The 13,093-nt window shown below is 42.3% G+C and overlaps 1 long non-coding RNA gene across 1 annotated transcript; it reads left to right on the forward strand.

Moving 5' to 3' along the window:
- Positions 1 to 4,861: 4,861 nt before the first annotated feature.
- LOC133231575 (uncharacterized) lies at positions 4,862 to 11,395 on the forward strand. Its single transcript, XR_009731165.1, has 3 exons — positions 4,862 to 4,958; positions 7,811 to 8,017; positions 10,224 to 11,395. It is a non-coding gene; the product is annotated as an uncharacterized LOC133231575 (long non-coding RNA).
- Positions 11,396 to 13,093: the final 1,698 nt, after the last annotated feature.

A 13,093-nucleotide genomic window follows, 5' to 3' on the forward strand; every position in this document is an offset into this window, starting at 1 on the left:
ATTTCTTGTAAAGATGTTCTGTTATAGATTTATTTATTCATTTATTTTTTGGCCACGCTGCGTATGGAATCTTAGTTCCCTGATTAGGGATCGAACTTAGATGTGTGCAGTGAAAGTACAGATTCTTAACCACTGGACAGCCAGGGATGTCCCTGGATTTATTAATTTGATTACTATATATTGACTGCATACTATGCATCAAGAGTTGTGCTCAAAAAAGAAGAAAACAAATACTTCCTCCCTGAAGAATTCGCCTTCCAGGGTAGGAGACCCACAGAGATAACACAGATAAAAAGCAGAAACTTTCATGTAAACATATTGTGAAACATTTTGAGAATACTTTAAAGGGAGCAGTTAATTGTAGGTTATTAGGAAAAACTGGAGAAGGAATATGCCATTTGCATTGGGTTTTAAGGACAAGATGATAACAAGGGATGTGAGTGGGTTGAGAGGGTATTTCTGGCAGAGAGGCAATGTGAGCAATGGGCTGGAATGTGATAGAATGTTGAGTGGTCCAGTGTCACTCAAACGTAGGACATTTAAAGAAATCACAGAAAATGAGAATAGGACAGCAATTTCTATTTAGTGGCTCAGCGGTTAAAGCTTCTGCCTGGAATTCGGGAGACCCGGGTTCGATCCCTGGGTTGGGAAGATCCCCTGGAGAAGGAAATGGCAACGCACTCCAGTATTCTTGCCTGGAGAATCCCATGGAGGGAGGAGCCTGGTAGGCTACAGTCCATGGGGTCACAAAGAGTCGGACACGACTGAATGACTTCACTTTCAAGGACTTTGTTTCAAAAGGTTAGAAGACATAGTTCAAAGAGAGTGGGAAAGCTTTGAAATGGTCATTTTACAGAATGGGAAAGGGAGTTCACTAAGAATAAAGATTGCTGTTGTTCAGTTGCTCAGTTGTGTCTGATTCTTTGCAACCCCATGGACTGCAGTGCACCAGGCTTCCCTGCCCTTCACAATCTCCCAGAGTTTGCTCAAATTCATGTCCATTGAGTCAGTGATGCCATCCAACCATCTCATCCTCTGTCACCCCCTCTCTTCCTGCTCTCAATCTTTCCCAGCATCAAGGTCTTTTCCAATGAGTTGGCTCTTCCATTGGGTGGCCAAAGTATTGGAGCTTCAGCTTCAGTCCTTCCAACGAATATTCAGGGTTGGTTTCCTTTAGGATTGAGTGGTTTGCTCTTGCTGTCCAAGGGATTCTCAAGAATCATCTCCAACACCACAGTTCAAAAACAACAATTCTTCGTCACTCAGCCTTCTTCATGGTTCAACTCTCACATCTGTACATGACTACTAGAAAAACCATAGCTTGACTATACAGACCTTTGTTGGCCAAGTGATATCTCTGGTTTTTAATATGCTGTTTAGGTTTATCATAGCTTTTATTCGAAGGAGCAAGTGTCTTTTAATTTTATAAATAAAGATAGTAGCCATCATTTATGAGCACTTACTATGTGCCAGGCAATATGCTAAGTGCAGCATATGCATTGAAGAAGTAAGTGGACTTGACCCCTGCCCTCATGGAGCCTCCAATCTAGAAGGGGAGGCAGACAACAAATAGGTGTATTCTAAAAATATGTAACATTTGAAATAATGTTATGAAGAAATAAATGATATCATGAAAAGGAATGGTTAGGGATGAAGGCCAGTTTGGACCAGGGTGGTAAGAGCCTTGGACCAAGACTCAAAGGCTGAGAAACAGACCATGACAAGAGCAGACAGAAGAGAGCTTTTTGCTAAAGCCTAGGCCCAGAGAAAGTTTTGCCTGTTCCAGGAATTGAAAGAAGGCCAGTGTGGCTGGAGCACAGTAGGAGAGAGTGGCAAGAAGTGAGAGGAGATAGGTGGGTAGAGGCCAGATCAGAGTTTCTTCTAGGCCCTAGTAAGGAATCTGAATTATACTCTTAGCGCATGGGAATTTGTAGACTAGTTTTAAGCAGGGGAATAATATGACTGGATTTGTGTTTTAACATTAGTTACTAAAGGGACTTCCCTGGTGGTCCAGTGGCTAAGACTTCAACACTCCCAAGGCAAGGGCCCAGGTTCAATCCCTGGTCAGGGAACTAGATCCCACATGCCACAACCAAAGATCCAGCATGCTGTAATGAAGAACAAAGATCCTGAATGCTGCAGCTAAGACCCAGCGGAGCCAAATAAATAAATAAAATAAATATCTTTTAAAAATTAGTTACTATACTAAAGGGGAGTGGTTTGTGTCAGAGCAATCAGGAGGCCTCGAGAAACTTTTGGAGGACTAATGCCTCTATCAGATGAAATCCTGAAGGAAATTAAGAGCACAGAGTGGTTTGGTGGAAAAGGTGATGATGTAGGTCTTATTGACTTCGGGTTGATATATATTAGTTATTTTTAGCAGAGCTCCAAGTGGAACTGAGATAAGAAGATTTGTAGAGTCAGCATGGACAGCTAATGTAAAGATAAGAAGGGTGGGAGAAGTGATGCCAATATTGGAATCCAGAGAAGTCAAGGCATTTTCTTACCCAGAGCTACTTTTACATGGTTGTCAAATACCTCACATTATCCTGTTGAAGATGTTCCACAAACAACTGGACTGGACCAGTGAGATTCAGGTTGTAGCACATAGCAAGAAGTTAATTAATATTTATTGAATGAATAAGGTTGATGTGGTAGTTCTCCATCTAGCAGGAATAGTTGAAGGTAGAGGAATGGACGAAACCACTGAGGGATAAAAGAGAGAGAAAGAAAAGGGAACAGCCGAGAACAACTAAGCTCTGATTGGAATTGATCTGATAGAAACTGAATGATGTGACCACAAGAGAAATTTGAGTTACACTCTGGAAGATCCTAAAACTGATATTTTTAATAAGAATAGGAGAATATCTATTAAAGAAAGATGTTTAATTTCTATCTCTTACGCCCAAAGAGATCTTTAAGAATAGACAGCCTACTACATAAGTAGGATCTCAAGCATTTGGGGACACGATTTCAATTAGATTGGTATTTTTTACATAGGTCTTACCAGGACAAACTAGGAGTTTTTAAAACATTAGAATATTGAATAAAATGGCATTCAGTCATGGAGAAATTGTCTCACACAAAATGGCTAAGTAGGGTCTCTTAAAGAGCTGTAATTAAAGGGGAGTGAAAACAAATTCTTTGCTTACAGTTTCAGTGGGTTTAATTAAAATGTATTTATATGGATGAGGCAGCCCATTCCACATGTAATTATGTATCTACTGTATCTAGATTTAGAGTTCTAGGAAACAAAGTCAAAGACACTAGAATAGACCAGTTGATTTTCTGCTTTTGTGTAGGAGATGTGGTGGTGGTATAGTCGCTAAGCGGAGTCCAACTCTTTTGTAACCCTGTAGGCTGAAGTCCGCAGGCTCCTCTGTCCAAGGGATTCTCCAGGCAAGAATACAGGAATGGGTTGCCATTTCCTTCTCCAGGGGATCTTCCCGACCCGGGGATCAAACCTGGGTCTCCTGCGTTGCAGGCAGATTCCTTACCGACTGAGCCACTAGGGAAGACAGTAGAATAATCTAATTACTAAGATTGAGGGCATTAATGTCAGACAGACCTGGTTTTGATTCTTACTCGGCCATTTCCTAGCCCTGTGACTGTTTGCAAGTTACTCAACCTCTCTAGGCCTAGTTTTTTCATCAGTGCTACATAGAAAATGGAACAACCTACTTCAAAGGGTTATTGTGAAAATTAAATGAAAAAAATTAAAGCATTTAACCCAGTGCCTTAAAGACAATCCCTGACATGTTCCATTATAGAAAGACATAATAGAAGCAATCTAATATCCAATACTTAATCTATGCCAGCTACTGTGCTTAAGTACTTTAAATACCTAATCTCTTTTAATCCTTTGAGATAGGTACTATTTCTTTTCTGAATTTCACTCATGAGGAAACTGAGGTTTGAGGAATTCCAAGAATCAGAGAGCTCTACAGATACCTAGTTAGCTCAGTCACCCACAGGTGTGCATATGTAATTCAATGCAGACATATGCAAGGGTATTTACACGTTCATCATTGCCATTCCTTTATTTCCTTGCACTTATATCTGAAATTGGTGGTGCTGGAATAGCACAGTGACAGTAGTGGAACTGGGCGGAGGAGCACCTACTCAACCAGCATGAGTGTCCTCATGAAAAGGGTGTTGTAATATTGCAAAGAGTCAGGACTTCCCTGATGGTCCAGTGGTTCAGACTTCACCTCCCAAAGAGGATGGGGAAGGTTTGATCCCTGGTTGGGGAACTGGGATCTCACATGCCTTGCAGTAAAAAAACAAACAAAACAAAACAGAAGCAATATTGTAACAAATGCAGTGAAAGTGAAAGTCCTGCCAACTCTTCGCAACCCTATGGTCCATGGAATTCTCCAGGCCAGAATACTGGAGTGGGTAGCCTTTCCCTTCTCCAGGGGATCTTCCCAACCCAGGGATCAAACCCAGGTCTCCCGCATTGCAGGCAGATTCTTTACCAGCTGAGCCACCAGGGAAGCCCAAGAATATTGGAGTGATAGTCATCTCTTCTCCAGCCGATCTTCTTGACCCAGGAATTGAACCGGGGTCTCCTGCATTGCAGGCGGATTCTTTACCAGCTGAGCTATGAGGGAAGTCCACAAATGCAGTAAAGAATTTTAAAAAACAGTCCACATAAAAAAAAAAAAACTTAAAAAAAAAAGTATTGCAAAGAGCACAACTCTATTTCTAACTTGCCCTAGGACCCTGAATGAATCATCGAACTGACTCTATGGGCCTCAATTTCCTCATCTGTAAACTGAGGGTGCTGGCTCAGTTCTAGAATCCTCCAAACCTAAGCAGCCCTCAAGCCTACCACCTTGTATAGACAGTTCTATACAAACACTCTCGCCCCCATGGCAACGGCCACTCAGCTCTGAGCAGCACTGGTATGCCTCACCACTCTAGCCAGCAGGACTATTTCCATCACAAATTCCTGGGTGAATAGAGGGTTTGAATGGGGGAGGGATCTGTCGGTCAGAAATCTTAAAGCCTCTGGCTTTAAAAGAAATTCTGGAATAAATTGCCTGTGGGTGGCACGTATTTGCTAAATTAGAAAAAACAGCATCCCTGTTTAATTCACAAAAATCACCCTCTTAGCAGGGAGAGGAGCTGTCTTCGCTGAGATGAGATTTGAAGGGTCACTTTGCCACTAAGTGCTGAGTCAAGGAGTGGAGGAGATTGCGGCCCAGGTTCATTAGCATTGGCAAGGAGGCCAAAGGAACGTTGCCAGAGGGTGTTTAAATCAATCCAAATTTTTGAGAAGTGATTCCAGTATTTACTTTCAAGATCCATACACTTGGATGTGACTCTTTTGTTATAATCAGAGCTCCGTTTTAGAAGCATGGAGATTCTGGGGCAAAAGGACACGGATTAAGTTTTGAGAAAAGAATAATTTTTCTCGAGGAAGATAAGGGATGTCTTTGAGGAGGCTATACTCTATCTGCCTTACTCTCTATTTTCAAACCTTTGAAAAGCTGTTTTCCCTGCTGGTAATGGTGATGGTGAAAATGCTGAATTCATGGGGAGGAGGTCCTGCTTTTTCCTCCTCCACATTGCTTCCTTAAATCTGAGCCCGAGAGTGGAAAGGGGTACTGTCTGTTTATAACTCGGATGCAAAAAGAAAAGAAGGCTCAATAAGATACCAAGTTGTTAAAGATTTAACTTTCAGAGAGGGAGAGGTTCCAGGGAAAATGCAACATGCACTTCCCTAGGTTCCCACTTGAGGGCAGCAGTGCCAGCTTTTATGACCTCCTTAGGGCTGCCTACTGCCAGGTCTGCATTGCAAGGGCATTGAGGAGAGGAAGAGTGTAGGGTGAGGAGCAACTGCGAACCAGGCTGGGGAAGAGTTCTCAGAAGAGCGTTTTCTGTAATAGGAGACAGGGCTGTGTCTATGGAACTGGAGGAATTCTGGAATAAATGCGTAGTCTCTGCTGAAGACTGAGCAACACAACGTGCTCAGAGGTACCGGAGCTGTGACATTCAGGGCTAATCAAAGCTGGCGGCTCCTCGTAAACCTGTAGAGCTGGAACATGCTGATTTTCGTCTTGCCACTAGAGGGCAGAATACGAAAAGAAGACTTAAACTGGCTCCACACCCCTGGAGGAATTTTAGTTTCAGAAAGGATAAATCTTGATCTTGCTAACATATGTATCTGGTCAAGTCATTTCCCGGATTACACATTTTCACTGGCTCCCTAAAGTCTCCAGAGTAAAGTCTGAGCTGATGAGCTGCTGCTGCTGAGTCGCTTCAGTCGTGTCCGACTCTGTGCGACCCCATAGACGGCAGCCCACCAGGCTCCCCAGTCCCTGGGATTCTCCAGGCAAGAACACTGGAGTGGGTTGCCATTTAAGTATACAAAACCGTTTCCTAATTGTCCTTGGTCCTCCTAACTACCTTACTTATCAGTTGGCCCCCTGCTCCCCACTGAACATACACAACCTTAGGGGGAGTAATGAGGTAGAAAGGGTGAGGGTTTGGAGCCAAGCACAAGCCAGTAAACCACCGCAGACTCCCTCTTCTCCTTCACTCTCACATTCAACTCCACTGCTGCTGCTGCTAAGTCGCTTCAGTCGTGTCCGACTCTGTGTGACCCCATAGACGGCGGCCCACCAGGCTGCCCCGTCCCTGGGAGTCTCCAGGCAAGAACACTGGAGTGGGTTGCCATTTCCTTCTCCAATGCATGAAAGTGAAAAGTGAAAGTGAAGTCGCTCAGTCGTGTCCTACCCTCAGCGATCCCATGGACTGCAGCCTACCAGGCTCCTCCCTCCATGGGATTTTCCAGGCAAGAGTACTGGAGTGGGGTGCCACTGCCTTCTCCGCCAACTCCACTAACTCCCGTCTATTCTATCCCTTAGATGAACTCCATGAGGGCAAGACCCTCATTTGCCTTGTTTAACTTTATATCCTTGTTTAATTTTATATCCTCATACTAAGAGTAGGAGCTTATTAAATATGTATTGGACAGAGGAATGAATGAATGAATACATCCGTGGCATTTTTATCATCCTGGTCCACTTTACTACTGCCATTTACCTGGTCTGCAATAAGAACCCAAAGTGTCTCCCATGTCCCCCTTTGTTCTCTGTAATCCACTGTATACTCTGCAACCAGAGTGATCTTTCTGAAACACAAATTTGCCTAAAACCCTTTGATGGCTTCCCGCAGCTCTTGCAATAAAGACAATAATCCATAGAGTAAGTATAATTTAGCAGTTTGGGCACTTGCTAGTTAAGTGATCATAAGAAAGTTACTAAACCTCACTGAGTCTTGATTTCCTCATCTTAAAAAAAAATGTAAGGAATAATTATTCCCACCTGATAGGGTTGGTGGGAGAATTAAACAAGCCATACATACACATAAAAGGTTTAGCATAGTGTTCAGTTCTGTGTTCATTAAATGGTCATTACAATTGTTAGGTCCTGAATGAGGTAGTCCCAGCCTATCCCTTATTATTCCCTCTCATTTCTGGCAGCCTCATTAAGCTACTTTCAGATCTTGGAATACGCTATGCTCTTTTTTATTCCTATTCCTCTTTCTGGTCCAGATGTAAAGTTTACTTCCTCTAAGAAGGCTTTGTTGACACTCTCCTGTCTGGTTCAGGTGACGCTGCAATGGCTTCCCTTAACATCCTATATACCATTTATCACAGCATTTGTATCCACTCCCAGCACAGTGACTGACATTTAGCGATGTCTCAGTAAATAAATGTGTTGAGTCGACTCTAGACACACTGCACTTCTCTTTTTCCATGCTGTTTGTATATGTTATGTCTTCTTTCTGTTCTAAACAGAGCATCATGACTGCTACATCCATATTTCCTTTTGAAGGGAAACTTCACTACCTACAGCCGCTGTTGAAGACGTAGCCCGAGGTGGCCACCGTTCATGGAGGCACTTGTGCCTTAGCTGACGGGACCAGAGTTGGCATCTGATGCAACAGTGGACAACCCAGAACCTGCCAGCAACTTACAACATATCTGACACCAAAAAAGGACGAGGTCAATCAGATTCTCTCTTACTCTCTAAGAATGAATTAGAAAAAGGAGAGAATGTGGCTATTAATAGCAGGAACAAGACCTAAAATCATATATAAAGAAAAGTCATGAGAGGGGACTTGCCTGGTGGTCCAGCGGCTGAGAATCCACGCTTCCAATACAGAGAGCATGAGTTCAGTCCCTAGTTGGGGAACTAGGCTCCCTTATGCCCCGTGGCATGGCCAAAAATAAAAGAGAGAGAAAGAAAGACCCCTCAGGGTCATGAGGGGTCAAGGCAGGCTCTAGCTGTGGAAATACAGAAATGACAGGGAAGAGAGCATAATACAAAGCAGAGACCAAGGAACCAGTTGGAAAGGAGGCCAGGAAAAACAGCTAAGTCATGCTAATGACTGAGCATCAGGATTAAAATACCCAAGATGCTCTCTCTCGCTCTTCTGGGCTGTTACTTTTCCTGGTTTTCTAGACTTCTATCTTTCAAATAACCTTGTTGAGCTAAATGAAGTGACCCAGAGTGCCTAATTGATAAGCTGTTTCTGTTTAGGAAAACCCAGGCATCCTTCAAGGCTGAATTTCTGGCTCTGTCTCTGTTCTCTCTCTCCATTCACAGAAGTACTTGTCACATTACCTGGAATTACTGGGTTTTCTATTTCTACCATGTGGATATCAGCCTTTATATAAAACTGGGGTCTAATCAAAGTTCTTTACATGTTTCAATTTATGTAAGCCTCATGACGGAGAAGGCAATGGCACCCCACTCCAGTACTCTTGCCTGGAAAATCCCATGGACGGAGGAGCCTGGTGGGCTGCAGTCCATGGGGTCACAAAGAATTGGACACAACTGAAGCAACTTAGCACACATGCACACAAGCCTCATGAAAGCCCTCTAAGCAGGGTACTATTATCTTTCCCATTTTACAGATGGGGAAAATGAAGCACAGAGAAACCTTGCCAAAAGTACAAAGTAAAGGGTAGAGAAGGAATTCAAACCAGGACATTTGGCACTAGAGTCCTATGCAATATGACCTTGAACTAAAGGGGAAGAGTGGGCAGAGAAGAGTAGTTCAAATGAATATTTGAATTTCACAAAATGTTATGCTAGTGTCTGTTATTTGTTTCCATAATTTATTCAAGATTCTACATTGTATTTAGTTGCATTGAGCAACTTCAGCCCTGTGCAAAAAGTTCTGGTAAATTCTCTTTTCATTTGTACTCTGTTACAAATACAGGGGTGTGTTAAAGTATCCTTGATATTATTTTTCTCATTTAAATATTTTCTTCTCTGTAATCACCCTCTGTGTTTTTTCAGTCTTCTAACTTTATTGAGGCTTTCAATGGCTAAGTCAAAGACCTCTCTTGATAAATGTCCCATTGCACTTGAAAATTTGTGGGTTATTTTCAAATATCACTGGATATGGATTTCTAACACAATTCTACAGTGACAAGAGGACAGACCCTGTATGTTTTTAGTATCTTTAGATCAAGAAATTTTTTTTACCTTGTTTTATGTCCCTCGATATGTTCCAGTGTCTCCTAGTTTATAGTCTCTGGGCACTTATATATAATTTGTATCCTACTGTTGTGTAAAAATTGTCTAAATCTTAATTATGTTGATGTGGTTCATGGTGCTTTTCAGGTCTGCTTCTACTTTTCTGTATATCTGTTCTATTAATTTTTGAGAGTTAGACATTAAAACTCCAACTAAAAATCTTAATTTATCTACTTAAAAAATAATTGTAATATATAGTAGAGCTATATGTGACTTTGTTCTGTATTTTTCAAGGCTCCTGTCAATGTGTTATCGTACTTTCATAATTTAAAAAATAAAAAAGAAAGAGAAACAAACTGAATATTTGAACACTCTTCTACAGGGTATGAAGCACTTTCATATGTATTTTATGAGGACTTCAGGAGTCCCCTCCCCCTCTGTGGGAAACCAACTAGCACTTCTAGCCCTGAAATGCCAACTACCTGGATTCTTTCTACCAGCACAGAAAAAAAAAATGAAGTATAAGTAAAGGATACATACAGATGTATTTTTTAAATTCCATGGAGTCCTAGAGATGTTGATACTTTGTAGATTGGTCAGATTTCTCGGCTAGTGTCTAAGGAAAGAATTGTATTTTTTTTTGGATGTGAACCATTTTAAAAGTCTTTATCAAATTTGTTACAGTATTGTTTCTGTTGTTTATGTTCTGTTTCTCTTGCCTAGGAGGCATATGGATCTTAGCTCCCTGACCAGGGATCCAGCCCTCGCATTCTTAACCACTGGACCACCACAGAAGTCCCTGGAATTTAGAAACCTTTCATCTGGGGCAAAACAGCCAGTTTCTCAGCTGTTCCAAGAACTGAGTCTCTCCATAAAATCAGCAATTGAAAGTATGTGTTCGGTGTGGTGGAGGTGGATGGAGGGGTGATTCCACATTATGCTATTGTTTTTAAAGGAGTCTGAGTTTGGGGACTGATGCCTGTATTGGCAGCTTCAATCATTGTGTTTGAGTTACCATGACAACAAGCCAAACTTCAGGGGCTATTTATTGGTGAGTGGTAAGGAGCCAACTGAAAGGGAAGCTCTTTGAGGAAGCCTGGGGTTGTTTGGGGGTGGTAGTGGAACAGGGTAAGTGGTTCAGGGTAAATCCAGATACTTGCTGGCCAGGTATACCAGTAACCTCCTCCCGATTGCCTGTATCTCAGAGATCTGAGTGAGTAACCAGAGGAGAGGTCTGACAGTAGCCACTGTTCAGCATGAGAATGTTCTTAAATATTAATGGTGTTGTGGAAGAACAGGAAGAGTCTTTGGGTTCCTCAGAAAGTGAGGGAGTGCACAGGGAGCTTTATTCAGTGCTCTGTGGTGACCTAAATGGGAAGGAAATCCAAAAAGAGGGGATGTATGTATACAGATAGCTGATTCACTTAGTTGTACAGCAGAAAATAACACAACATTGTAAAGCAACTATATTCTGATAAAAATATTTTTAAATAATAAAAATAAAAGACAATTAACATTTTTTACAAAAGCGAGGGAACAGCAGGAGATGCCTATACCTGAGTAAAATTTACCCAGGAAGTGAATGCAATTTGTGTTGGGGCTGAATTCCTGGTGACACAGCCATATGGCTTTTGCTGACTGCTATCCTCCAGACAGTATATTCCTTTTGCAGAGTGGCTAACGTGTACATACCATGGTGCTTTCCTCATGGTCACCTTTACCCCTTCCCCCAGCATCAGCTGGTACTCTTAAATGAGGGTGCTCCTACCTGTCCTTCCAGCCTGAATTCCTACCCAAGATGAAGGGTCTGGATCTTTTCCCCAAGCCACTTCCCCACATCTCTGATTTCCTCCCGAGAGTAGGAGGCTCCAGGGGACCACAGCTGACTCTGCCAGGCACAGAGGGTTGAGTCATCCCGCAGGCGTCAGAGCTGTTAGCAAAAGCTCTGCTGATCTGTATGCAGCTCCAACTCCCTCTCCGGTTCAGAGTTTTGGAGCCGTCTTGTTCAAAAGTAAAGAACGGAACACAGATGGCTGGTAACAGGATCCCACAGGAGCCTCCTCTCCCACTGAGCCCATCCTGCTAATCCTTTTATAGGAGAAGAGAAAATAAATGGTGAATGAAGAAAGAAAAAAAAAAAAAGGAGTGTCAGTTTTGCTCTGTTCTTTGGGTTTTGGTGGAAGGCCTCTGAGAACAACCTCCTGCTCCTCATTACATTTCCCAAACATTTCCCCTTCCTGGTCCTCGTTTCTTCTCCTCCGCTTCTTTCCCCTCCCAGTTCTCTATTCTCTGTAGCATCTTTGAATTTGATGGAGTATTTTGCTGAATGTCTGCTATTTAACCAGGCAATTGTAATCCATACAAACAAAAGAAAATCAAATGCACTAGAAGTGCATGTATCAGGTTTATCTCTTGGCAGTTTCTTTAGTTTCTCCTCTTCTACTGAAGCAGCATAATGCATTATAAAGAGTACGGGCTTTGGAGCCAGAAAGAAGTGGGTTCTAAGCCCTGTCCCAGGAAATATATAAATATGTTAAAAAAAATCTGCTCTGTCACTTACTAGCTGGGTCATTTTGAGCAATTTACCTAACCTCTCTGAGCTCCAGATATGGCATTGGAATATGTATATCAGTTCACTTCATTCGCTCAGTCATGTCTGACTCTTTGCAACCCCACAGACTGCAGCACGCCAAGCTTCCCTGTTTATCACAAACTCCCAGAACTTGCTCAAACTCATGTCCATCGAGTCGGTGATGCCATCCAACCATCTCATCCTCTGTCATCCCGTTCTCCTCCTGCCTTTTATATGTGTATAATAGTATCTATGTTGTCAGTTGAGTCATAGATTAAATTAGATAGAGGTAAAATACAGTACCCAGGGACGGTCCTGGTGATCCAGGGGTGAATAATCCACCTTGCGGTGCAGGAGACACGGGTTTGATCCTTGGTCAGGGAACTAAGATTCGATATGCTGTGGACCTACTACGCCCACACACCACACTTAGAGAGCCCACGTGCCACAACCAGACAGTCCCTGTGCTGCAACAAATGATCTTGCATGACGCAAGGAAGATCCCTTATGCAACAACTATGCAGCCAATTAAATTAATTAATTTAAAAAGCATAGTATCTGGAACATCATAGATATATGCCCAGTAAATATTACTTTCTCTTTCTTCTCATCTCCTGTTGCAATAAATACCAGGCCCCTGATTTTCAAGTATCTGAAATTTTTTTTTTCCATTTTTTTTCTTCCATTGAGAAAGTTAGCATCCATGATCAGGTGCTACTGATGCAACTAAAGAAAGAAAGGTGAATGGGAAGTGTGTGTGAGTGTTTTTGCAAGACCAGAAGACCAGGACTTTGTAAAAACTAGCGTGCGAATATGATAAGGTTGCTTTCCCTCAGTTTAGAGATTCTTGGCCAAGACTGCTGGTTTCCTCATGTTGCTGCTGTAGCATGGTTGATACTAATTTATTTTCCTTGGAAGATAAGATGCTAGGTTGCTGATTAGGTAAGTTATTACCTGTCTCTACGCTTCCCTGGAACAAAGGATCACTGCTCCTCTTCAGTTCAGGAAAGGAGGAGGATTG

This window comes from Bos javanicus, chromosome 19, assembly GCF_032452875.1.
Source record: "Bos javanicus breed banteng chromosome 19, ARS-OSU_banteng_1.0, whole genome shotgun sequence".
Classification (NCBI taxonomy): Eukaryota; Metazoa; Chordata; class Mammalia; order Artiodactyla; family Bovidae; genus Bos; species Bos javanicus.